Raw genomic sequence first — 27,229 nt, forward strand, 5'->3', positions numbered from 1 at the left:
GTACAGCTCACCCTGGAAAGTAGTTAGGGACAGTTCATAGTGGGTCACGGAGTGCTTCCTGGCAGTGTGCATGAATCGCAGATTGTTGCATAACTGCTTTGTTTACAGTCAGCCATGTGATTTTTCATGCAGGCTGTCTTGGATTGCTATCTGCAGCCCGCTTGCCTGCCAACTTATATTCAATTATTACTCAGTGTTTCCACCTCATACTGCACAGCACAAGCCATATTTCATTTATCCTGCAGAACAAGTTAAGCAACACATGTTAAACATTGTGAGAATTGCATTTGCATGTGTTGATGCAATTGATGATGGCTCTCTACAAAGGTTTTAACTCCTGGTGACATGTCTTTTTAATTTTTTATGAATTGCCGCTTAAAAAACATGTGCGAGTGTTTTTATTCTGAAAGCACTTTTAAAATGTAGCTTATTTGCAAGTGTATGGGATGTACCGAATATCCTCTCATGATAAGTGTAATTCTATATTATAGAAGAAGAATGTATAGAAATTATTTTGCATCACCATTGAGAACATTTTAATTGATAAAATAAACATATGTTTTTGGCAGCAATTAAATACTTGACACATTGAGTAGCTACTTTATAACATTGATGCAACAATCATATACAAATGAAATATTGCCATAAGCAGTCATGGTCATAGCTTTGCAACATTCCCCAAAATGGTCTTAATACACCCAGAGATGTTGAAGAGAAAGGGATAGCTACTCTTTGATGGTCATATTTCCCACCTCTAACATTATATTGAGTTTAGTTTTCATGAAAGGCCTGTTTATTTGTATAGTCTTATTCCTGGCTCCAGTCCAGTTAGAAACTGGAAGTGAATATTATTTATTTATTTTTACTTCCTGCTACAGTCAAGTGCAGTAGGGAGACTACTGTTTGGCATGATTGTTAAAACGGGTCCTGTTTTATTGCCATTTGGTCAGTTGCACAGTATTGTTAGTCTTACCATACAAAACATGTATTTGGGCGGCCTACGCAAAGAGGTCTGTCCCTTCTCCCCAAAATAGTTTTGTTTATTATGTCTGCCTTTTACATTTTGCATTGAAACACAAGGACACAAGGCTGGGAATTTGTTAAAAACGGTGCTGGAATTGTGTCCTCATGTAAATCTGTATAGACAGGAAAAGATGTGATATGATAGCTGTTCTGTTTGGAAACTCCAGAGTAGATCTCCACGGGTAACTAGGTGAACTGAAAATATCTTGGTTGCTCATTTATTGCATCATCAGGATCCTCTGGTGTGATATGTTAGTCAATTGAGATCACACACACACACACTATGACCTTTGCCCCTCTTCCAGGTAATGAGTCACAGCATGGTTTGATGCCAGAGCACAGTTACAGATATAGTATAGACATCACCATTAAAGGAACACGCCGACTTATTGGGACTTTAGCTTATTCACTGTATCCCCCAGAGTTAGACAAGTCCATACATACCCTTCTCATCTCCGTGCGTGTTGTAACTCTGTCTGACGGCCCCACCGCTAGCTTAGCCTAGCACAGATCCTGGAGGTAACCGGCTCCATCTAGCCTACTGCTCCGAATAAGTGACAAAATAACGCCAACATGTTCCTATTTACATGTTGTGATTTGTATAGTCACAGCGTGTATAAATAACAACATCACATGAGACACAGCCATCTTCTAACCGTATACATAATGGGAACTATATTCTCAGAAAGGCGAAGCAGTGCTACTCTCTGCTTGGGGCTTCTCAGGTGCTGCAAGCGAATCACTCCGCCGCAGTAGCAGTGCTTCACCTTTCTGAGACTATAGTTCCCAGTTTATATACGGTTAGAAGATGGCTGTGTCTCATGTGACCTTGTTATTTGTACACGCTGTGACTATACAAATCACAACATGTAAATAGGAACATGTTGGCGTTATTTTGTCACTTATTAGGAGCAGTAGGGTAGTTGGAACCGGTTACCTCCAGGATCTGTGCTAGGCTAAGCTAGCGGTGGGGCCGTCAGACAGAGTTACAACACGCACGGAGATGACAAAGGTATGTATGGACTTGTCCAACTCTGGGGGTTACGGTGAATAAGACAAAGTCCCAATAAGTCGGCGTGTTCCTTTAAGGGGAAAAAAAAAACAGTTTATTTGGCTCCCAAGTTGTTGGTTTAGATATATCCACATTAACAGGAATATTTGGTCTGATGCCAAACAGAAGTGCTCTGTGTTTTGGCATGTATTGTATGGCTTCATCCCTGAAGAAGAAAACCACAGAGTTTCTAAAAATCCACACAGTTTTCATTTGATAAATATTTAGTTATACACCTGACTGTCATTACCTTGGGGTTGGGAATGAAACCGTCTGAAGCTGGCATACAGTTGCTTTTCTTGTAGAAGTTTCTAAAGGTGGCTGATGTGAAGAACATGTCATTTTATAAACCAGAAATGGTGAATCATCCCTCCTCCTTCCTCTATCCCCTTGATGCTTGGCTCTTTGCCCTGGCTCTTCCCATAATTAGCCTATAAAAGACAGCATTATATAATGGTACTTATTCCTAGTACACATACTGCAGTTTGTTGTCACTTTGAAAGTGAATAATGGGAAGTAATGGATATGTAATGTGGCTATTTGCTTTGAGGAGAATTGGTTTCAGGCAGCTTCTGTTAAGAAAAGCAAAATGGCTTGTCCTTTTGTTGCAAAGAAAATGTACTTTACAAATCCTAATGAAAGCAAGATACTGTATGTCTTAATGATTTTAAACATAAAGGTATTGAGAAATATTGTATGACAATGAGTCAAATTGGAAAGAGCAGACCTGGATTCTGTATTAGTATTCGTGCCATATAGGCCTAGTAGTAAAGCTGCAGACTCTCACTGCTCAAGTGCAGTGTGCTTTTTGTTAGAGCCATATGCTCATAATGATACAGCTCAGGAGATTATGTAATGGGTTTGACATTTGTCAGAGGCAATTACATGGAGACCTTGATTCAAGATGTTGGCTATAGAAAGAACAATGTTTCCTCTTCGTATTGTTGTCCAGCTTTGGGTGGCTTTCAGCACAGTCTGTTCAAATTTCTGTTTATTAATATTTTAATCATATAGCACATCTTTAATTAATGAAACTAACGGAAGAAAAATAAGTGATTAGAGATAATTCCACTTTTTCACAGTTATTCTATTATTTTCATAAACATAAGGCAGATATACATAGGTGCATTTGGTCCAATGTTCTAAAGGCATTTGACATCCCAGCAGTCTCCCTATAATGTATTGGTATGATGGTGCTATAGCATAACACATATTTGTTTGTTGAAATTACTCAAGCATATGCATTTTTTTTTTTCTTCGGGAAAGCTCAGAAGCGCTCAGAAGTAGTTTAGAAACGCTTTCTAAACTACTTTTGTCACTCTTGGCTGATTTAAGGCGTTCCCTGTGATGTGGTTTCCTGTTGCTGGTGTCAGACCTGTTACTGTACCTGTTACTTTTTTTTGTGCAGGGCAACTCAGTTGAAGTTAGGAATAAGATTGCTGTAAAGCCAAGCTGAATTTGTTAACTTAACTTTAGGCTGTTGCAGTTAGGTCCAGCAGTAGGTCTGAGCATTTACACACAGTACATAAACACCATATTTAGACACATTATATCAAATTAAATTATTGTAAACACCAACTTAACTTTTAACACCAAGTTGCACAGTTCTTTTTTGCACTTTTGAAAGCTGGACAAATTGAATTGTTGACATGGCTCTTGTTTTTTTTTTTTTTTACAGTTTCATAGTGTTAACTGTAGATGAATTGGGAACACAATATTTTTTCATTGCAGCCTCATTGCACAGGCATTAGAGTGTTGTCAACTATTGATTCTGACCTTTTTAAAGCCATTACACTTACACAATAAACTCAGGCACCATTAAGTTAAATATTGATTGTTTGGAAGCAATGCCAAAGTGTAAAGAGCTGCTGGCCATGGGGTAGCGTTCGTTAGCTATGACAAGTGCACACTTGGGGATATGATATGTAGCAATATTGTCACTGTAAATGCTTGGAAATGATAGATTTTCTGCATTCAACCATGATCCCCAATATCGCTGTAACTCAAGAAGTACAACAAGGTTACAGGACCAGCTGGTGACCACAGCATGTGCACTGGCTGGGAAGTCCATGTTTATACACGCATATCAAAATGCATCACATGGATTTCCTGCTGTACCACAAGAGCCTGTATGCTAACTGCTTATGCATGCTAGCTGTGCTTTACAGATAGTCGGGGCTTATCTTTTACCACATGGCTAAAACTACCAGTGGTAGAAATTGCCAGGCCTATTGGAAGGAAACATTGCATGTTGTCAGACAACATAGTAATGCAGTGTTGACATAATGATGGGCCAGATAACATGATGGCAACTGCTTCATAAGGGAGGCAATATCTGTAGTAGAGGGTACTTGTTAAAGTAATGCTATTCAGCTGTCAGTGTGTGTGTGTGTGTGTGTGTGTGTGTGTGTGTGTGTGTGAGAGTTATTTCTCCCTGGTATTTCTTCACGGCTCAGTGGTTTCTCAGCTGAGCAAGCTGCTTTTACCTGCAGCTGACGCACAGGTATTTGCTGATGCAGCCAAACTACCGACTGGCAGTGGCTGTTAGTAGTTTTACAAAGAGTTAGGAATGGGAAACAATCCCAAGGCTTTACTTTCCAACGTCAAAACACTTATTTTTCAGCCCACTGCCTATATTTAAAAAAAACATACTGATACTTTAGTGCAATTATGAGTCCCTTGGTTCCTTGTACAGCTTTATTTCATGTATAATGTTGCAATCTTAAAAACTGTAGTTTTCTTGTTAACAATGCCCCCAAATGAGGCTGATCTAACTCCTCTGACTCCACTGGCCACCTGGAAAATGTGTGGTTAACTAGTTTTGCGCTGATCTCGCTAAACAGATGTGGAATGTAACATAGCTCCAACTGGAATTAAAGTAGGCTAATTTTTACTACAAATCACTTGTCCTGTGCTGTCTTTTGAGACAAGAAAACCAAGAGGTAAAAATATATATATATATATATATATATATATTATATTTTGGCACCCACTAGGTTTGCATTTATTCGACAGAATAGACAGCATCTGTCTACGTAGTTGGAGAACTTATTTCAATACAGCCTATAAATCAGTAGCGTCAGTGTTCCATCATAGGCAGACAGTCACACTGAACTGGAATGCTGTCTACTACACAACACATGAGCCACAGCCTTTAAACAACAACCCATGTTAGCTTACCTGCTTTTCTTATCTAACTTGACATGAAACAATAAACAAAACATGAACATGAAACATGAACAAAGCCACCAATTATAAGACATCAGTTTGCAGGCTGGATAGCTAATTAGCTGCTACATTAAACAGCATGTAAATGTACCAGCAGTTATCTCTTCTGTCCTGTTAAGGCCCTGACACACCAACCCGATAATCGGCCGTCGGACAGTCTGGTGAGGTCAGTGACTCGAGTCTGTTCGGTGTGTTCCGTGCTGTCGTCTGTCGGAGGGGCCGCTGGCCTTCATTTTGGCCGACCTGACTTGCTGGGTCGGAGGGCGGGCAGTCGGACTCACTGACCAGTCTGATTGGTGGAGTGCTAACCCAGAAATGGCGAGCGGGATGAGTGACGAACGCCTCTCAAAAGCTGACGAAAATCTTTTAAAATGTTTTCAGAAACACGTTTCGGTGAACTATTTTCGTAAAATACGAGATCGTCATTATCGGTCGGCTGGAGAAGCCAGACCCATGTGACGCGTTCGTCATTTCCGGTTTTCATTTTTTGTATTATGTCTCATGCACAAGCAGAAAGTATGCTGAAGACGGCGTCGCTTCGGTGTGTTCCGAGGCACTTTTTGGACCTCGGGGAGCCGACTGATCAGTCTGACTGCCTTTTCTGCCGACGGTCAGCCGTCGGGTTGGTGTGTCAGGGCCTTTAGATGCTGGTGTGGTCCTTACACTTCAATACAACTAACAACAGCACGCTGTCTGCCCATGACATGTAGGCTACAGCTAAGTCTGTTTATTTTGTCACTCGTTCTCTTCGGTGTAACACCAGCTCTCTGGCAGCCTGCCTTTGAATAATAAAAAACTATTAACGATGCATTTAAAAAACACGTTGACCTTATTTTTCAATACAAAAAGGGATGACTAAATGTGATTTAAGTTGGTTTTAAATCAGAGTTTAAGACATGTATGTACTAGCGTGATTTTGTGACACTGCAAACAACTGCGATGTGGAAACTTTTAACCTTCAGAGCACATATACTGAGAATGGACCTTTTTTAGTAAAGTAAGAGACATCTTGTGTCCTAATCCTAAATCTCAACCACACAGTTGCTCAATGGGATGTAGATCCAGAAAAGAAAACAATCCACAATGCTAAAATAAACAAGGTAATTACTGTAATTCTGATATGTGGTTTGTGATGATGTATTCATTTGGTATCTGTTCACCTTGTTAAAGCTGACTGCAACCACAAACGTTCCTCTCACTGGCAGCATAATAAGAGAAACATTACTGTATTGTTATTTCCATCACTTGAAACTCATCTAATTAAAATGCCAAAGCAGTGGTATTTTTCACTTAACTATAAAAGAAGGAAATCACTGCACTATAATCAGCCCACTTGCATCCGAAATGTAATGTTATTTCTGGAAGTGTTTTTCTTCATGAAATCAGATGGATTTTTTGGTTTGTCTTATCCGCCTTCAACTGCTAGGACAGTGAGAAAGTGTTGCTCCTGCCTTTGTTGGGATTGCCAGCAGTTCTTTTTTTTATTATTTTTTTTATTATACCATTCAGCGCTGTAAAGTGGAGCTTTGTAGTCTGTAACACCTTATTAAAGACTAAGCCTCAGACAGGCGGTTTAAGGAAAAGACAGCCACCAGGGCATCACTCACATTGAACGCAGGGGTGAGTTTAAGGTGGTATGGTATATAACAGTGAGCCTTTTGTGTGAAGTAAATACATTTTTGTAAAGATGATTTTTAGCTGTCATATGTAAGAAATACTAGAATAATACTAGAAATACAGAATTCTGTTAATACTGTTAATACCCCCCACCCCCCATGTAACGGTAACGGTTAACGACACACTATAATGTAGACATTTCAAGTGTTTATTAATGTCTTTGTTAATAACTATAACTCCTCCTATGAGACATCTATAAGTGGATGCTGCCTTGTGTATAAACCGATAATGAATTTAGCCGAGTGGCTATAGTGCATGCCACATATCTGCAAAGTCCAATTCCAGCCTCGGGGTCTTTGTTGCATGTCATACCCCACTCTCTCTCTTCCATTTCTAGTGTGCCTCTACATTGTCTCATATATATATATATATATATATATATATACACATTAGTCAAATAAAATAAAAAAAAATTTGAGACTAATGCACACAAGACATAAAAATGATAAAACGAGATAATCCATTTGATAAAATAACAGTAAGATATACAAGCAAATAAGATGGAATAAAAAAATCAATACAATTTAACAAAAATAATGGCTATGAAACATTTTAATAAACAGACAGGTTAAAGAGGTAGCTTTTTAATTTCACATTAAAGATATCAACACTTTCAGCTGCCTTCACATCCTGTGGCTCGGAGCATAAAAACAAATACTGTTCATTTTTGAGCTTTGTAATTCTTTGGTGGACAGAATTCCTTTTGGAGCATTGGCCAACAGTAAGGTCGTGAAGTGAAAGTCTTTGATTCGCATAGACATCGATTGAGATTGTATCTGTGTCTCCTCAAGGACTGCAGTCCACCGTTTTTTTATGAATGGAAAAGAGAGGTTATGATAAATTTTTGATCTCTTTTGGGGCCCTTAAGAGTTCCCTTTAGTTTCAAAAGTAGAGATTGATATCCTGCTTATAGAGTCCCGAGTGTTGATGTCTGGGCATAAGTGAATTCTCGTCTCGGCTTTGGAGGGGTTTAAATCGTTATTTGGTGATTTACGTACGTTAAGAGCAGCCAGATCCAACTTTGGCACTAGACAAGACCCGCAAAATCCTTTTTAGGTGTCATTTATACAGGCGGGGTTAACAACCAGCTTCAAGCAGCAGCAAATACCATCTCCTCAGCATCGGCTGTGGCAGTGTGTGTCTCGACGGTCAGTGTTATTTGTACACACTTTTACTTAATATTGATTCGCTGCCCTGTGCCAAGTCAGTCCTGTGGCTGTACAGAGTGGAAATGAAGTGGCCGCAAAAAGAACAAAACATTTCAGCAAACTGAGCTACTAGACAGAGCTTCCTCACAGATTTGGAAACTGTAAATGTGCCAAATAATTATTGGTGTTGGAAACAAAGCTTTCGTCTCTCTGCATAAAAATGGAAGTCTGGAAAAAATAATTTAAGAGCACAAACAAGAAAAGGACTGTGTTATCTGGTGTACGTGTTTCCATGGATTTCAGATGAATCCCATCGAGGTTTACTGCAAGTGGAGATGTGGCAGGCTAGAATTGTTCACCACACTGCCCTGAGACATCGTTAGTTTGTATCACTCATACCCCGTCTGCTCTTTCGTAGTGTGGAGGGGATTAAGCGGTTTCCCTGCCTGCACTGGCTGACTCCAACAGATTATTTACCCGTAAACCTCTTTCCTTATTCCCTACTGACTGCATATTATCCTGCCAGCATTATCCACATGTAAACCAAACAGTCCAGCGCAGTATCAGACAAACCCGCTGCTAACAGCTTCCTAAAACTGTTGACAGTTGTAGTCAAGGTCAGCCCTGTTTGAACAGCATCTGGCTGATGGACTTTAATAGGTCCCAGACAGAATTACTGTCTGACTAAAGTGATTCATCATCAAACCGTGTGTCCTTCTATTGTGATTTTATTGATTTGATTTAGTAAGAGGGAAAGACATGTAGTTCATTCACTAAAATAATGTAAACTGGAAAATTGTTGCTCCTGTGTGCCGAAGGATGCAACCTTTCTCTGCACAACGGCGTTATGTGTGTATCATGTATGTTTCATGAACCTAAAAATAAGGATGTCTACCGACCTGAGCAGGGCCGAGAACCTTTTTAAAAGTCGACGTGTTTTCAGCTCTCAGTACTTTTGTAGCGTCTAACTGAATCTCTGTGGTTTGAGGTTTAGTGTTTATATTTGCTTTCTTTTTACCGTTACATGTTTGCTTATAAAGTAGTGTTTAGTTACTGCTGATGAAGAATAGAAAAAATATAACTGTTTCACAGTTTTACAGCTTTGACCCCTCAGGCTCACTGGCTTCTAAATAAAAATGGCAGACATTGCGATGTAAGAACAGGAATGTCTGTAGCCTAATATCCTACATATTTGTGAATTCCGGTACGTTTTATGAAACAAAAAATTATGTTATTGCATAGTGGCGGTTATAGTGCCGCAGACACGGCCGCCTTTTCCATGCAACCACTCATTACTGTTTCATACTTTTATTAATGAATCACTAAAATAGTGTGGGTGACCCGATAGCCGAGTGGCGCATACCACATGGGTGCAAATGCCCTGGGCGGTCCTCGGTTTGATTCCCAGCTGGCTGGACTGTTTGCTGCATGTCCCTACATTTCCTCCTCCACTTTCGCTGTTAAATAATGGCATATAATGCCTAAAATAAGTACTTTAAAATAGTGAAAAAGTGTCCATCACAAACTTAAACCCAAGGTTTCTTCAACTTCTTGGGTTTTACCAACAGTCCAAAAAGTATTGGAATGTACTATCACACAAGTGATGAAACAATGATCAAATGACATCCATTACATTTTCTTAAAGCTGACTAATTGCTTAATCAAAACCACTCTGAAGTAATAATCGGTTTGTTGTGTGTTGTCCGAAACGCTCAAACAGACCCCAGTAGACAAAACTGTTGTGCGTCCCCCAGCAGGACAGGTTCACCTCAACAATGAATGGACCACTCGTATGAATATTTTATATTTTTACGTTTTCCTCCTCCTCTTTGTCTCGCCATTTGTTTCTGACACCTGGCTGGGATTTACATACGTACACACTACCTCCTTGAAGCACCGTTTTAAATCAACCATCTGCTTCAGTCAGAGCTTACTAGCCTCTTATTCTGAATCCCTCACTCTATATCTGGGCAGTCATTATTCCCCTCAGCTGTCAGTACATTATTGCTAGGCTACATAACAGGTTTTTTTGTTGCTTTGACATCTGCCTGCTCAGATTAGCAGGCTTCTTGCACTCTTGTGAAATCTTGACGTGCCGCTAGATCATTAGAAAGTAATAATGGGTGTTAGGAGTAATGGCCTCCGCAATGGGTGTGTGTCAGTCTGCGTGTCTGTTTATGAGTGTGTCCTCCCTCTTTCTCCCCCTCTATTAGAAGTGAACATGAGGCTGAAAATGTGGGCCAAGGTGAGAGAGGGAGCCCAGATAGATGAGAGAATGAACAAATGAGTCTTTTTCTTTTTCCACCCCACTCCCTCTCCTGCTGCTCTCCCCCTCTGTGTTGCTGTCACACTTTCTCCCCCTCTTTCCCCGCTCCTTACCCCCTCCTCCCATTTACCCCCTCGCTCCCTTCTAACCCCCCACCACCACCACCACCTCTTCTGGCGGCTCCATTTTGCGTCAGCTGCAGCTGAGCAGGCAGCCATTGCGCAGAGAGGGGGACAAACATTGCTTGTTCTCTGCCTTATCTCTTTTATGCCATTCCATAGCCTTGCCCTTTTTTTCCCTATGATCTATTTATCCTTTATTCACAGAGGTAGTTCTCAAGAGATTAGGGGGGGGAAAAAAATCTATTTTTCAACAGAGATCCTATCAGTTTGTGCAGTTCACACAGCATCCCTCCCCTCCCCTTCTCTTTGCGAAGATCAAGCTTTGTGTTCTGCAGAGATCTAGCATACAGTAGTTTGTGGCAATAACAGATGGCTGTGTGTGTGTGTGTGTGTGTGTGTGTGTGTGTGTGTGTGTGTGTGTGTGTGTGTGTGTGTGGGAACATGACTATGTGTCTGACTGTGACTCTCCGTGTCGGATGGGTAATCGACTGTGTGACATAATCATAATCTGGTTAAACCAGACGGCCATAGTCGACCTCGAGGCTCTTCCAAGTTATACGGCCAAGGCTCTTTGGTCACAGTATGTATGGAGGCTGGCAGCATGATAAAGTACAATTATTGTCTTGGTGGTTCAGCTCGTAGCGGTGGCCCAGAGGGACCGATTGTGGTTCAAGCTCACAGCTCAGGCTCTGGTTGGCCTTTTATTGTGGAGAGGTTTGGGAGCTTTCTGATTCCTAATCTTCTTTCTTTGTAGTAGTTTAGAGTTGTATGACGTTCCTTTGCAGATTTGTTTTGACTTTTATTGTAAGTCGGGACTTTAAATTCTGCACTCATGGGAAGGAAAAAGATTAAATAATCCAGAGGTGGAAAACATTTTCTCACACCTCAATTCCTAACATGGGATCAAATTAACCAGGGGCTCACTAGGGCTGCAAATTATTATTTTAATCATCGGATAATCTGCTGATTACTTTTTGGATTGTTTGGTCTATGAAAATATAACAAAAAGCCAAGACAAAATTTCCAACAGTCCAAGCTGACATAATTAGTTCTATTATCTACTTACATAGCAACATTTTTTGCTGAACATAGTGGAGCAGCAGCTAAAGAGTCAGATATTTCCCTGAGTAGTTGGAGGAGACCAAAACAGAGCTAAAACAGAGTGAATATTGGACTCACATTCTTCAAATAGACACAAACGAATGCTAACGTTGCTCCGCATCTGCTGCACGTGTAAACAAATGACTGTTTGCTAGCAGGTTAGCCATATCAACATTAACTTATAGTGATAATATATCAATAGAGACTCTGAATAGGGGTGTGAGTCTTCACTGGTTTCACGATTTGATTACGATTATCCTATCAACGAATTATTATTTATTGCTACACATGGTTTTCATCAACAAATTCAAGCAGTCAGATGTATATGTACTCCCCTTTGTATTGTATCTGTTCTTAAAAAACACACTTTCTGTATGTAGCAGAGTCTAAACACAGCAGACAAAAGTCAACAACAACAAAAAAGCAGCGATCAGAACATCAACAAGTAACATCAGTAGGCTATAATAGATTATGGTCTGTCACTGCATTAATGCAGAATTGTCCAGGTCCGCATAGCGATGCATCGATGCAATGATTAATTTCAAGACCCCTATCTCTGAAGCCCCCCAAAAAACCTGTATTGCAGCTTTAAATTGCTTTTTTTTGATCCAAAACTCAAATATATTCACTTTACTATCATAGGAAAGACGGCCGAAACAGCAAGTTGTCACATTTGAGAAGTTGGAATTTATGGAATGTTTGCTTAAAAACATGTTTAAACAATCAGGGATCAAAATGGTTGCCAATGAATTCAATTTAAGTGGTGAAACATGTACATCCTTATTTTTCCTCTCTGGAAGTCAAACACCTCCAGATCCAATGACACATTCTCCACCTCTGTCGTCTTCCATCTGGTCAGGAACAAATTCAGTGTTACATATTTGCCAGGGATGAGGAGCTAACAGAATGTATTTGTGGCAGCAGAGTGATTTCAGTAGCAGAAAATACTGTCTTTAACGGGAAGACTGTCCAGTTTATATGAGGCACCCTTATGCTAAACACTGTTGTAGTGTAGTTGATGCTGTGCTGGTGGCCATCAGTAAACTGTGCACGATATAATTTAAAAGCAGTTTGGATGACCACCTATGGCTGACATAATCACCCATCCCTATGTCTGCCTTGTATGATTTTTAACTACATGTTTTTGAATTGTGCAGAAGTGAAGGGCACGTATTTCAATTATTATTCTTCTGGGGTTGTAAAGGCGTTGACATAGGGCCGTAGTACTGGAGTCCGGACTCGAGGCACTTTTTTTTATTGTCTTAAACTAGTCTTGGGGTGCTTACCCACTGCTGTTACCCGCTCTACTCTGCTCGGCTCGACTCGGGCACGATGCCCCGTCCTCCATTTTCCATTGCAGATTTAGTACCGCCTCATGCGTGAGGCCAGCGTGGCTGGTCGTCATTGCAACGCCGCAGGAAACTGCCATGACCTAACGCAACACACACACAGAACGTCGAAGGTGTGTTGTTTTTGATTCTCGGCATGTGGCTGTTGCCACAGCCAGAAGACACATTTTTGTTTTAAAAGAAGCTGGAGGCAGCAAAACAACAACCGCTGGCTAAACTATTTTAAAATGGCGGGTTTGTTCAGGACACCCCCGTCTGTCGCTAGCAATGATGACGCAGTGATTGGTGACGATTGTCTCTGACCAATCAGTAGTCTGCAGGTTTTCACGTCACCTTTTGGTATCAACTCAGCTCGTTTGGAACCTCGGCGGAGGTGATACTAAAAAAGTACCTGTTAGCAGGTACCAGGGACTTTTTTTCATAATGGAAAACCAAAATAGGCGAGTAGAGCTGAGGCGAGTCGAGCAGGTACCATGTAATGGAAAAACGCCATTGGACTTATTGGTATTTGGACTCGGACTTGACTCGCCAAATATTCTAGTTGGTCTCGACCGAGTCCAGCTCTCTGCTTTTGTTCTAAAGTAACTTACTCCTTCAAAACAAAACCGTTGATGAAGCGTGCTTCAGAAAACAGGTATTAGTTTAATTCAAAATCCATCTAGAACAGGCATTGAGATTGCATATTCCTCAATCATTTTCATTTTGGCCACGTACACAATGTCAGCGAGCACTTTGTACTATGAATTCTTCAGGACAAGTAGTAAGTTCAAGAATGGGAATATTTCCATTTTATATTTTAAGTAAATAATATGGCCTAATTTAATTCTATAGTGTGATACTCTGCACTCACTTTTTGATTATTACAAATAATAAAGCAAAATTATCATCTTAAAGTAGAAGATATACTCTCTCACATCACATATATATAAACAGATAAGTGAATGGTCTTACAGAGGTATCTTTTTTTTTTTTTCTTTTTTTTTTTCTGTCTCGGTATTGACACTCTCTCATTTGGACTCGGTCTAGACTTGGACTCAAACTTTTTTGGACTCGGTCTTAAATCGGTCTCGACTAGTCCTGGTCTTGGATTTGTCTTGGACTCGACAAAGGTGGATTTGACTACAGCCCTGCATTGACATCACTGCCATTTAATACGAGCCGATGCTAGATTGAATGCGTCATCAGACCAAACACGGATCATGCAGGTTACTGCCTGCTGTCGTCATCTTCTGTTTCAGGCAGATCACTTTGCTCCTCCAGCCTATCTCTACTTGTTTGGTCTAGATCTGTCTTGACATTTCTTCCTGCCTCTTTGCCTTTATCTCAAATGTTTTGCATTTTTGCATTTTATCTGAAGAAAGTCAGAATTGAATGCCATCAGATTAATTTAAAGGCTGGGCAGCTCAAGATGAAGCATACAAATGCACGTCTTATACCGCCTTCTAAGATCACTGTGATAAACGTAGTATCGCAATCATTGTCTTGTATGCACACAATCTGTTTAATAAAGGAAGCGCTGTGAAAGGGCCAATTTTAAAGTGTAAGATCAATCTTCTCGTATAAGACCAGTCTATTTAACACTATTTTCCCCTTGCGGTGCGACCAGGACAAAAGGGGTTAAAACCCCTCTTACAATAATAATCAGATTAACAGTCTCTCTATGTGTTTCCAGTGTTCATTCACGCCAACTGTGTGGCCGATTAAATGAATATCTGGCAAAACATTACATGCAGCATGTGAGCAAAGAGGAATTAACTCAACTTGAATGCCCTGTCCTTCAATGCTCGTGCACTGTTGTACGTCTGAATGACAACATGCCATCACTTCAACAGATAGATGCTAATGTTGAGGATGAATCATTTCATTTTGGTTAACATACATGAAAGGAACTATTATTTCCCACAGTTCGCCACCGTACCTAACCGAAAAAGGAATAGGCTGAAGCCAAGGCTTATTGTTGCCCATCCTATCCCATAATCCTTACAAAATCACCCAGAAATCCCAACAAAACTAAATGAAACCAAATACTTGAGTACAATCCTAGTAATACATTTTACAATTTACATTTCATTCAAATGACTTCATAACTGTTAATTAATTTAGATTTTAAAGCTTTTTTGGAACTCAACAAAGGTATACACATTTTCAACTCATCACTAAGTTTAATTAGATGAAGCCAGCAATGTTACGTACTCCATGTCTGAAGGAAGTTGTGGTGCTCGTGAACACCAGCAGCTGATCTCCTTATAGCAGGGTGGCCTCAAGGCTCTACCTGACAAAATGGCTTGAGCCGGTCTTAAAACTGCCCAGTCCAGTCTGTAAATGAACAACTGCCCGCAGTCAGTTTGCTTCATTTGCACTGTGAAATGTATGATAATTCAACGGTACGACTCTGGTTATAATTAGTGTACGCCATACCCTGTTTTTTGCTATGTCATTTGATAGAGCTTTTGCATAATCTAGTATCTTTCTCTGGTTTGAATCTAAACTCGTGCTCCTAAAAGTGCTTGTGTCTTCTCCGAACACTTCACTAAATAGGCCTTGTGTTAAGTACTGTGTTTATTCATCACCATGAAAAAGGACTCTCTCAGTGTTGTTCTCTTTCTTTGTAGAATGAATAACACATTTCCTGCAGACTGCCATGCCTTTCAGACATTACCCAATTAACACGAATCATGTAGCCCTAATGTCAGGCTGTTGGAGAAATCGGGTTGCTGTGAACCATAAAGGCTTTAATCACAGTATTATCTGTATCTGATTTTTCCCAGTTTCTAGGTGCATGCCAACATACTGCTTGACTTTTCGAATGAGTGAATCGTCAGTATTTGTTCCTCTTTATGACTTTCCCCCCTTCTTCTCTAATGTTATTTTGCAGATCTGAACTGTGTGAAACAGTCAGTCAGATGCAAGCATGTGGAGTAAGCGCTACCCTATCTGATGCAGCAGGACTGAAATTCAGAGTTGGTGGAGCATGAAAGATCTGGGGTGAAATATGAAATATTGAAAGTCGGCATGTTTTACTAATCATACCGTTGCATGGACCTCGTTGGCCCCCCAGCCCCAGAATGTTAAAACTGAGCAGCTTATTCCAAGTTGAACTGCTGACTGGATGTTGGCCACTCGCCATAATGTTGTGTAAAACAGAAAAGTCCTCTGATTGACCAGTTTTCCTCCAGTGTTATGTGATTACAGGCACTATACTACTACATTTAATTATAGAAGTACATCATACGTCACTTACAACCACTGTTGCCATTCACTGTGCTGCTAAGCGATTCCTGTGAGTGCTTCTCCTTTAATTATATTTGTGTAGCAGCCTACAGCTTCTCAGTGAGTCTTATGGGCATAATGCATACGACCTTGGCAAGTTTATTGAATCAAATCCAAAATAACCGATGTGAGTGTAGCTGTCAGAAAAAATATCTTTTAAACCTGCCACTGGCACAGATGCACCGTTTGGTTACATAGGCTGCTTGATGTAATTAATCATCGCCAATCAGCCATTCCACTAAATTTCGCACATTTTGTGCTCTGGTTTATTGGCATTTCTTTAAACCAATCACAGTAATCTAAGAGAGAAGACACACCAGCCCGATAATCGACCACCGGACTGTCTGGCGAAGTCGGTGACTCGAGTCCGTTCGGTGTGTCCCGTGCCGTCGGCCGTCCGAGGAGCCGTCGGCATTCATTTGGGCCGACCCGACATGTTCAGTCGGAGACAGGGCAGTCGGGACTCACCCGGAAATGGGGAGCGGATGAGCCGCTCAAAATCTGACGAAAATCTTTTAAACTGACCTTTGTCAATCTGAAATTAAGACAGATTCAGAGACTGCACGGCCTATTTCTCGCTTAAAATGTTTGTGTGTAAACACGTTTCGGTGAACTATTTTAGTACAATATGAGATTGTATTCTGAACAAGCCACCATGACAGTCTGGCTGTGAATTTCCGGAGAAAAAAGAACCACGTGACGCATTCGTCCAATCAGCTGCCGGTTTTCATTTTCTGGGAAATAACAGACTGTTAATGGAAACAATACAGAGCAGCGCCGCCTGCTGCTATGGAGACGTATTACGTTTCGCGCACGCGCAGAGCGTACGCTCAAGTCGGCTTCGCCTCAGTGTGTTCTGAGGCATTTTTTGGACCTCGGGACCCGACTGATCAGTCTGACTGGCTTTTCTGCTGGCAGTCAGCCCGTCTGGTTGGTGTGTCAGGGCCTTTAGGCGGCGCTAAGCCCCAGACGCAGCAACGGTGCCTCTGCAAAATTGCCTCTGGAAGGAACTTGTTTTGGTGTAACACATGTAACGTTCGAGGGTTGTTTTACTCGTGCAAGAGAAAACTCAGATTGGACAGATAGTCTAGCTAGCTGTCTGGATTTACCCTGCAGAGATCTGAGGAGCAGTTAACCATAGTCCTCAGAAATCGACAGGAGTTTAAAATGGCAACTCAAAGAAAGCGGAAGGTGACGGACATCCGGCTGAAAATGAGGGATATCCGGCAGAACTTCCCGCGGCACCAGAACTATCCCGTAAATGAAATGTCGTCCACATAGACTATAAAGTACCAAACTGAATTATTGAATAGATGATTCTAGATTGATTCTTGATTCTTTGTCGATGCATAGATGTTTGATTCAATTTTAATAAAAAGTTAAATGTTTGTCCTGTAATTGGTGGATATCATTTGCCTTCATATTGTTTGATTAAGTAGTAGCCTATATACAGTAAAAGAAAAAAGGTGACATCTGTTAGTTGTTTTTTTTTGCTGAATTTTGCTAGCAAGAGATAAGTAATTAAAAAAAAAAAAGAATTAATCAAAAGAATAGTTGTGTAAAGCGAAATAACGACAGATGTTATGCCACTGTGTTGCAAATAAAGATCTGAGTTCACACAAAGTGTTATAAAACAACAGGTAATTATCAGAGTAAGCTGGCTCTTTCTGAATTCTTCTCCAGCTCAGAACTACGCATGCAGCAGTCTGACTTGATTGCAGGCTATTTGTCTTACTATCAGCTGCTGTGATGTACTTTACAACTCATGCTGAAGATGTCTGTAGGGTTTAGACATTTACATACATTCATTTCAAGGTTTCTCCTTTGTGGCATTTGTAGGAAACCGCTAATTCAGCTCTGACAGACATCATCAATCCATTTTTAAGAATCGTTTTATGCACACTCTGCTTAAGAATAGGTCTTCAGTCTAACTCAAAAAACACTTAGCCTACATTTTTACACAGTCAAAGGGGTCAAAGCACAGTATGAAGCATTTGCTGAGTTCTCGGTGCTCTCAGGACACCGTCTGAAGGATTGACTCTTTCGTTTTCCAGTCATGGGATTACCCTTCAGGCCAGCAGGTCCACCAAGAATCAAGTTAATTAAAGCCATTTAAATCCATCCAGGTTAAACTAGTCCGCCACCCTCGAGCGCCCAGCTTTCACCCCTGGCACTGCTGCAGTACTCTTCAGGGATAAACCACAGATGAGTGAAAAGCAGAGGCACCTCACTCTGCCTCTTGCTCCTTACAACATCTTAACACTGTCATAAAGTGTGGTGGTAAAAGGATATCGAGGAGACCACAGTGTGCCGGTGAGGACAGGAGATAACGCAGCATGGTTTACAGTTCCAGATAACAGCTGAGGCTGATGTGGGTCAGATTCTCCACAAGCCAAAAGCGTTAAGATGAATCGTTTTAGAGAAAATAATGAAAGTTGTAAATGGCCTGATGAGCAGAACATTACTTAATTTTAGGTCTATATTGGGCATGTTGCTACGGAAACCGACCTCGCAAGGACCAGTGCTTTGCAGGGGTTTACAACAGCTTTTACTATTTGATTCTGTCAAATTATTGCACAGGCCACTTTTAAATGTAGCCACACAGAGAGAGAAACGAGGTGTGAACTTAATCTACTTCAGCTTGAGCTCAATGTAACATCAGCTCAGCAAGTCAGCAGCTATATAGTGTGACAAAGTTAAGCAGCTTCAGCGTGTGCCAGCTAGTCAGAGCTCTGCACAGCAGTACATGTGCTGAGCCTATGGCTGTAATATAAAGAGAGAATAATATCACCCAGTTCCTTCTAGCTGAATTTTCTTCAGTCCGGCTCTACTAAGTCCATAACTTGAGTTATAGACTTGTCAGCAGTTCATTTAGTAAAATAGTGGCTTTTACTCTTATCCAGCTTTTGTTTCCTTTAAGAAAATGAATTTCTAGAGAGGCAAATTGTGGCCCATTTGACCGGTTTGTAAAAGAAGAAGACATAGGGGAGCTGCTACTGTGATACTGTCATATAATTAGCTTTTTGTTTTTTGATTGTTGTAGTATGGCAGAGGTTGAGAGACCCAGGTTGAGTTAATGTCCTGATTCTCCCAACAGACTCTTGGAAATGCTGCCAAGGAGATGACAAATTGTTCTGAAATGGGTCATGCGGGGAAACACAGATCATCATTTTCATATAATTACTAACTATCTTTTGGCTCTTGAAGCTATCAAGTCCATTCCTGCAAAAATCCTGACCTGTAAGAGTAGAGCTGCAGCGATTAGTCAATTAATCGATTAGACGATCGATAGAAAAATAATTGCCAACTATTTTGATAATCGATAAGGCTAATCCTTAAAGTAATGTTTCATGCAAAAAAAGCTGTTTTCATCCTCTCAAATATGGAATTTCCTGTTTTTTTTTCTGTTTTTATATTATGTAAAACTGAATATCTTTGTGTTTTGGATAAACTACTTTTTAAGACATTTTGGACTTTGAGAAACTGGGATGGACATTTTTCAGCATTTTCTGACATTTTATAGACCATTGATTAATCGAGAAAATAATCGTCAGATTAGTCGATAACGAAAATAAACGTTAGTTGCAGTGCAGCCCTATTTAATTGTACTCACCCAGAAGCTTGGATACATTTCATTTGGTCTTAGGGAAAGTAATGGACCTGGGTGACAGCCCCCTCCCTCTGGAACTTCCCTACCCATACACATCTGTGACTGGGCTGACCTCGACACATTCAAACCACAAAGTGTCTTTTAGTACTTTAAAAAGCACTGTATAAATAAAATGTATTATTAAAAATAATTATGACTTCCTTCCATGCCCTTACAAATTACACTTTGTGCTTCTTCAGTTTCAAGTTTCTAAGCAGAATTAAGATTTTAGCAAATCTTACTGAAATGTCTGTTTAGCTGCTGATTTTGTTAGTCGTGTGTGTTTTCTTGCATTTGTAATGAGTGTTCAGAGTTGGGAGTCCTCTTGACAACCTTTCCTCTTGTGGAGCTTGGATCTCCTTGTGCTTTCACCAGCAACACACTTTGATGTTTTGTGCCGGCTACTTACCTAAGGCGACACAAACCCTGTAAAAACAAGCTAATTATTTACTGTAGCATAATTAACATGACAAGAAAGGCATTGACTTGCAAACAGCTGGCGACTGTTTGACAAACCCCACTGCGAGCCTTCTTCTCTGTGTGTCCTTTACACGCCAGCGCAGCGAATCAAATTAATATTACTTAGTGGATTTTACAGCATGAGGATACATTCATCTCTGCCAGGTTGTCTTGAGTTGTTTGTATTTCCTTCTCACAAGTCATTTCCATATAAATGGCCAAAACTGTTTTACAAGGATTGTTTTCTTCTCCTAAATAATTCATCTTTTCAATTATTTGTTGATTTTTTTTTTTGTACTTTGTACTGTCCTAATCCCATTTTATAATTTACATATTCCTCTGATAGGTAGCCCTGTGCGAAGTGTTAACCTAATACCCAGCTTTACTCACCAGTGTACAATAGCACTGCTGTCTCAAATCCTGAAATATTGACTGAGACAGAAATAGCACTCAAGTCTTGATTGGCTTTATTGATGGTAGGACATGTACGGTATCTGAGAAACCATCCATTTTTTTTAAAAGTCTACCGTCTTTTTTCTTCCTGATGTTATTAGTCGTGAATCCAGTCTTGTGGTTTTCCATCTAAAAACATAGTCCACGGTGTGAAGCAGCAGCTTTCTTACACTCCGTCTCTAGAGATAATGGCCAATTATAGCAGATGCATTTCAGGTGATAGTTGTCAGGTGTGTGTGTGTGTGTGTGTGTGTGTGTTGAGTTTTCAGGGGAATGTAAAATGTATCTTTGTGGTGCTCTAAAATCTTTAAAGTGCCCATATTATGAAAAAATCACTTTTTCTGGGATTTGGGGTGTTCTTTTGTGTCTCTGGTGCTTCCACACACATACAAACTTTGAAAAAAATCCATCCATGCTGTTTAGAGTGAGACACAGTTTCTGAATGTGTCCTGCCTTCAGTCTCTGGGTGAGCTGTTCAAAATCGGCACGGCTTGTGACGTCACAAGCCGAAACGAGCTGGCTAACCGCAACCATTAGCTCGTAGCGTTAGCATGCTAATGCTAACGCTAGCATGCTACCTCGTTCTCAATAGCAAAGCACTGCTACAACACACACAAGTTCACCATAATCTACAAAAGAACTACTTACATATGCGCCCTCATTTAGAAGTCTCCCAGCTAATCCTGCCTTGTAACTGACCGAAGTTGTAGAAACAGCCTTTCTTTTACTGTCTATGGAGCTAGCTAGCTGACATGATCTACATCTGAGCTACTGAGCATGTGCGAGTGCAATCAAAGATAGTACAGAAGAAGAAGAAAAGAGGTCTCACTCTGTAGCTAAAACAGAGACCAGGTGAAAAGAGGATCTGCAGCAGTGAGAGAGAGCGGTGCGGTACAACAAAAATATGGTGTTTTTTGAAAATTTAACCATGTAAACCTATTCTGGTACAACCTTAAAATACAGTTATGAACCTGAAAATGAGCATAATATGGCTGCTTTAAATAATTAAAGGGAAAGTATTAAAAATACCAAGTGTATCTCGGTGTCCGAGATGTGCTTCAAATATTGTATGTCATATCCACATGTTCTTGTGTGCACAATATCATGGCATTTGCAACATTGTAGCATTTATGTGGAGGTAGGAAAAGTGCCGAGCCCCCATTGCTACTGGCATCTACCTTGCTGAAGTGTCACCATTACGAGTGATGTTGAATCACTGCCAGCTGCAGTAGCACTGTAGTGTGTGATTGACCCTGCACTCTCTGATCTCCCTGTAGAAGGAGGGAGAGAGGTTTCCTTTTGGGCATCAGTGAAATAACGCATAATAATAAGCTGTACGCTATTTAGTGACCATCTCCACTGTTGCCATAATGGTGTAGCTGTTTAAGTTTAGAGCTGTAAAGATGTGTTAAATAGTTTAGTGCAGGGTGTTAGTAAAAGTGTGTTTCCTTTATGAGATTGCTGTTGTTTCTATGTTTGCCTTGAGTAGTATTTTAAACGATAAAGCCAGATCATTCTACATTCCCTTTCATAGTTAAAGGGTGTGAAGTGACCATGGAAGACATTTGCTTTGGTGAGAGGCACTTTGTAAAACCAGATTTATGCTTTTCTGTCAAGGTGTTTTGGCTGTCTCACCCTAGAAGCCTCTGGCACTGGAATTGATTTATTACTCTGAATTTCACCCGCCAATTGTGACGTTACCGCTGCCTCACTAGCTGGATGTGTCAGGTTGTGTCACACATTCACTATACCCAATGTTCTTCTGTTTCTCTATAATTAGCTCAGTGATATAGCCTGATGACAGAAGTTTGTCTCTGGAAATAGTTTTGCCTGCTAGCCAATGTGTCTATAGCTACTACAATGGAGACTATTGCCATGCAGTCATTATATAGCCAAAGTAATCCTGTTTCTTTACTTCACTTTGTAACAGTGACACTGGTGGCGTCGAGACTTTCCACTGGAAGTGGCTTTGCAAGATCACAAAATACTCATTTGTGCAGCGCCACTGAAGTAACAATTACTGAGCCTTTTTTCAAGTTGCTTTATGTTGTCTGCACTGTCCTACCAATAACATTTTATTTCCTTCTGGTGGCACCTATTGAGCCGGTTCTTGTAGCCACCGAAACACCCTGATGCAGAAGGCGCTCAGAAAACACTACTGTGTTCAAAGAACACAAAGTGCTGCGTTCATGGGAGCTGTTGTTTTAGGTACTGGTGAAACAATGATATGCATTCCAGAAAGGCCGGTTTGAATAGAGCCAATAGTTTTAAGGCCTTTTAGATACCAAAGCATTGCACAACGGTTTATAATACTAAAAGAATAGATTAACAACTCTACAAAGATGTTAAAGTGACCAATTTTTCCATTATACCTTGTCACTACAGTCCGAGGTAAACAGTAGAAATATTCAAATGACAAACGCAGCACTTTTCTGGATGATGCTGCATTGTGTCATAAGCTAGGCCTTAGGGGGTGTAATAAGCCTGTGTTAAACAAGTCTGTGTTAAAAAGGAGCTGCATTGTTGGGGTGTATTGTTTCAGGTACCCGTGAATACAATCCAGGAAGCTCAGTTTGAGTAATAGATCAATGAATTTGAAGACGTGTCATCAGTTTTTAATATACAGTACACTGTTTATGTTACAAAGTAATTTACCAGGAATGTGAGCTTGCATGTCGTTGATTGGCCAGCGCAGGGCCTCGGTAGATGGAGTTGGTTACATTGCGTTCAGGCAAAAGTTGGACCACGTTAAACGGTTTTGCAGGCCAACACTGCGTTTTTTTCCTTGAAGCCATCTGTTTTAACACCCTTGCATTTGAACGCAGCCTTCAGGTTGGACTTTCAGTCTAGTCAAACCAAATTCTGACCTGAAGGTTTTGAGATAAAGATTTGTTAGTGTGCACATTAGTCTGAGAAGTCAGCAGTTAGGGACTTCTTAATATATTAATGCATTTTTTTTTTTTTTTTGAGGTTGAGATTTGTTGTAAAGTTTTAGCGGAATCATAGTCTCGCCGCTGTATCCGGGGCTTAGCGCCGCCTAAGACAATTGTGATTGGTTTAAAGAAATCCAAACAACCCAGAGCGTTTTTTTTCCCTCTGTACCAGAATGTTGTGTCGTGCAGCCATACCTGACAGAGCACTGAGGATAAGTATGGCAGTGCAAGACAAGCAGAATTATGAATGGAATTAAATGGTGTGTCTATAAGGAAGGAAACACCAGGCTAAGTTTAGTTAGCTCTGTGACAGATGTATGAGATCATTAACAGAGTTCTCTTACGGAGAGAGAAACAAATCTAAAAACAACTTTCAGCAGGTGTCCTGTCTCCACTCAGCCAATCAAATATGCCGTCACAGCCGGGCTTATGACCCACACCAGTTGCTATAGCAACGCCGGCCTGCCTCCCAGAGAACATGACATGCATGTTAAGTGGTTTTCAGATGCTCGCTCGTTGTCTCTCTGTCTTGCTCCCTTTAAGTAGACAGACACACACACACACACACACACACACACACACACACACACACACACACACACACACACACACACACAGAGGATAAAGTGACTCGGCAGACCAGAGATAGTTATCATAAGTGTTTGCATAACCCCTCGGTGTGTCTGTTTAAGCACGAGTGGCTACAGTTACATGCTGAATCACTAAATTAATTTCCTACAACTTTTAAACAAATTGCTACACAAAGGTTTTGTGTATAAACTACAACTCAACTGCTTGACGTACCGTATGTGTACGTAGTGCAGCATTTTAGCAGACAAAGATGAGCATTTCCTCTCAACGATATAAACATTTTACTGTTCTTTAACAACAGAGCAAAGTAAACTGCCTTTTCTTCTGTTTTGGGCCACATTTTTTAGGGATTTTAAGAAGCTTCCCAACACCTTTGTCAAAGCATAACAACCTGCACACCACACTATTTGCTCCAGACAGAGAAGTCTTTATTACAGTTTATATGGTTATTGGCTCCTTATGTTCCCCATAAATGCTCTCTCTGTTTGAAGTGGCTACATGAAGTTTTATTACTGTAACTGCACTGTAGTTTATTTTATTTATTTAGGGATTATTAGGTTCAGCCCAGGTGAAGTTTCTGAACATTTTTATTAGAGCTCAAACTCCCCTGATCATTTTTTACACTCTTTAGAGGAATTTTACATCTACTGGAATGTCAGGGCAAATGTTTTGAAATGCATCAAATAGAGAAGCTGCCCTCCAACCAGCCGTGCAACTGTCCGCACTCCTATTGCCACAACTCCCCTGCTGGCTGGGTGTGTATTTGTGATCTAGGTGCACATTAATTAGTGAGAACATTTCTTTCAGGACAAGACAACATATTAGCCATTAGTCTGGTACTATTTAATATAAATATTGAACTTTTCTAACTTTTCTTCAGTCTTTTATGCTGTATTTCAAGGCATTTGGGATATCCGTACTGTGCTTGCTTTGCATTGAGCAACTGTGTCACTGGTCAGAGCCCACGATGCAGGTGCTGCACGAGTGGTTTCAGTATGACAGGATGCATTGTATTGGTAAGATCTGTGGTTTTACTAATGGCATTTAAGATTGCTTTGCTAGCTCACACAAACTGCAACCCACGTGGGAGCCGCCCACTTTGAGCTCCATTTGGGCTCTTCAGAAACTACCACGTCCATATTTTATACAGCAGTTTTTTCGCAATACACATATAACGCTGCTAAATTATTACCGCCACGGCTTCAGAATTTTATGAAATGTCATGAAGTCGTAATCGCACTACTCTGAAGAGCTGTCTGCTCCACTGAAGTCAAGCGAACAGCCATCATTTACATTATTCAAATCCATTATTCTGCTTGGGCAGTAACTGTTGATATTTTTAAGATTGGGATGGATTTATTGGGAGTATTTGTTTTCATTCATGCCTTTAGAGTAAATGGCACTGAACTGAGAAAGGGTGAGAGAGGTGCAAAGTGAGTACAGTTGGCAGCTTCTATCCTTTCCTCCAAAATTGAGGAATAGTTCAGCAGACTCTCTGCAAATTATTCATAGCCTCCTGTTGAGGCTGCTACAATCTGTGTGTGTGCGGGTGTGAGAAAGCCAGAGAGAGTGCCAGTGTGTCGAGGAAATGAGAAAAAGCCAATGTGCGTTGAGGATTATTTAGTTGTTGGTCGATAATGGATCAGGCAGGCTCCCAGTTCTCTCTCTCTCTCTCACACACACACACACACACACGCACACACTTTGCCTCTTCCTCTGAGAAACAAACGTGACGTAAGAGTTGATTCAAATGAAGTTGGTTTCTGTCGGAGAAAGATAATCTGATGATGAAAGGCATGCAGGGGAATGTTAGGGTGAAATATAAGAGCAAGCAGCTGAGATATAGCCTAACAGTCTGTGAAGTACAGAGGGATGATGGTGGAGGGTTAGCAGTTGGGATAGTGGTGAAATGAGCAGCCCTGCCTCCGTTGTTTAGTGCTCTATCAGTCATCTAAAGCTGCACGACTGGCTTTAATCCAGCTACTTCCCTACATTTTGTGATTGCTTATTATTAATTGGTTATAAAGTAGTGCTGATTACCAGTCTCAAGTGTCTCAAGCAATTGGAGAAGCAATATCATTTCACTTTGCTTATGGTGTCTTGCATCTACATCTTGATTATTTTCAGCTACACCTGGCTCTCTAAATGATGTGAAGTGTTTTAGTGGGATTAATCTTCAAATTAAAATCACTCAAGATGATTAGACAAGACTGAATGAGGTGATAATTCATTAACACCAGCATCTTTGGTCGCTGTCCTGTCAATTACAGCCAGATTTACAGTCACTGTTCACTTCCCACTTCACAGCAAGTGTAACATTTGTTCATCATTGTTGGGTTTTTTGACGGGATTCTGTGCCGACCCTCAGGCGTTTCGTAGGTGTCCTTGTCTCCACATTGTTTACCATTACTGTTTTTTTGTTTGTTTAAGTCACATCCCTGTGTCCCAGTTTGAATTAAATTCTTCAGTGTGTTTGTACTGTATCTGGGCCCTTGGCCTTAGTGGGTATTAGAGTACAAAACAGCCAGGATGAGGCAAATGAGTCTCCCCTAGGCTACCTATATATAGGTTCTGTGGGTACTGTAAAACTGGTCTCTCCGGTACAATTGTTACATGTTTTTTTTAGCAGGGATGGGATTTTTGTCTGTGATTTTGTGTAGGTGTAATATCTCTTAAATGTAGCGTTTTAATTCTTAAATTCAGTCTTAAACATATTGGAGTATTTGATTTGAATGAGATGAGTCATATCATATCATATCGTGTATAGTATTTTATGAAAGGTTAATGGTTGTTTTACTTTATTTGAGATGTTTGCCATAATAAGTGAGATCTTGTTCTTCATTCTAAAAAGTAGAGAAAAAAAGTTGTTCAGTGTAAGCTGCTGTGCGCAAAGCTTTTTTCTCTTTACC

At 40.5% G+C, this 27,229-nt stretch overlaps 1 protein-coding gene across 1 annotated transcript in view; it reads left to right on the forward strand.

Annotated features, from left to right (window-relative positions):
• Positions 1–27,229, forward strand: part of stag1a (stromal antigen 1a) — a 51,267-nt gene that overhangs the window by 1,098 nt on the left and 22,940 nt on the right. The window lies entirely within an intron of this gene.

Source organism: Sander lucioperca, chromosome 18 (genome assembly GCF_008315115.2).
Source record: "Sander lucioperca isolate FBNREF2018 chromosome 18, SLUC_FBN_1.2, whole genome shotgun sequence".
Taxonomy (NCBI): Eukaryota; Metazoa; Chordata; class Actinopteri; order Perciformes; family Percidae; genus Sander; species Sander lucioperca.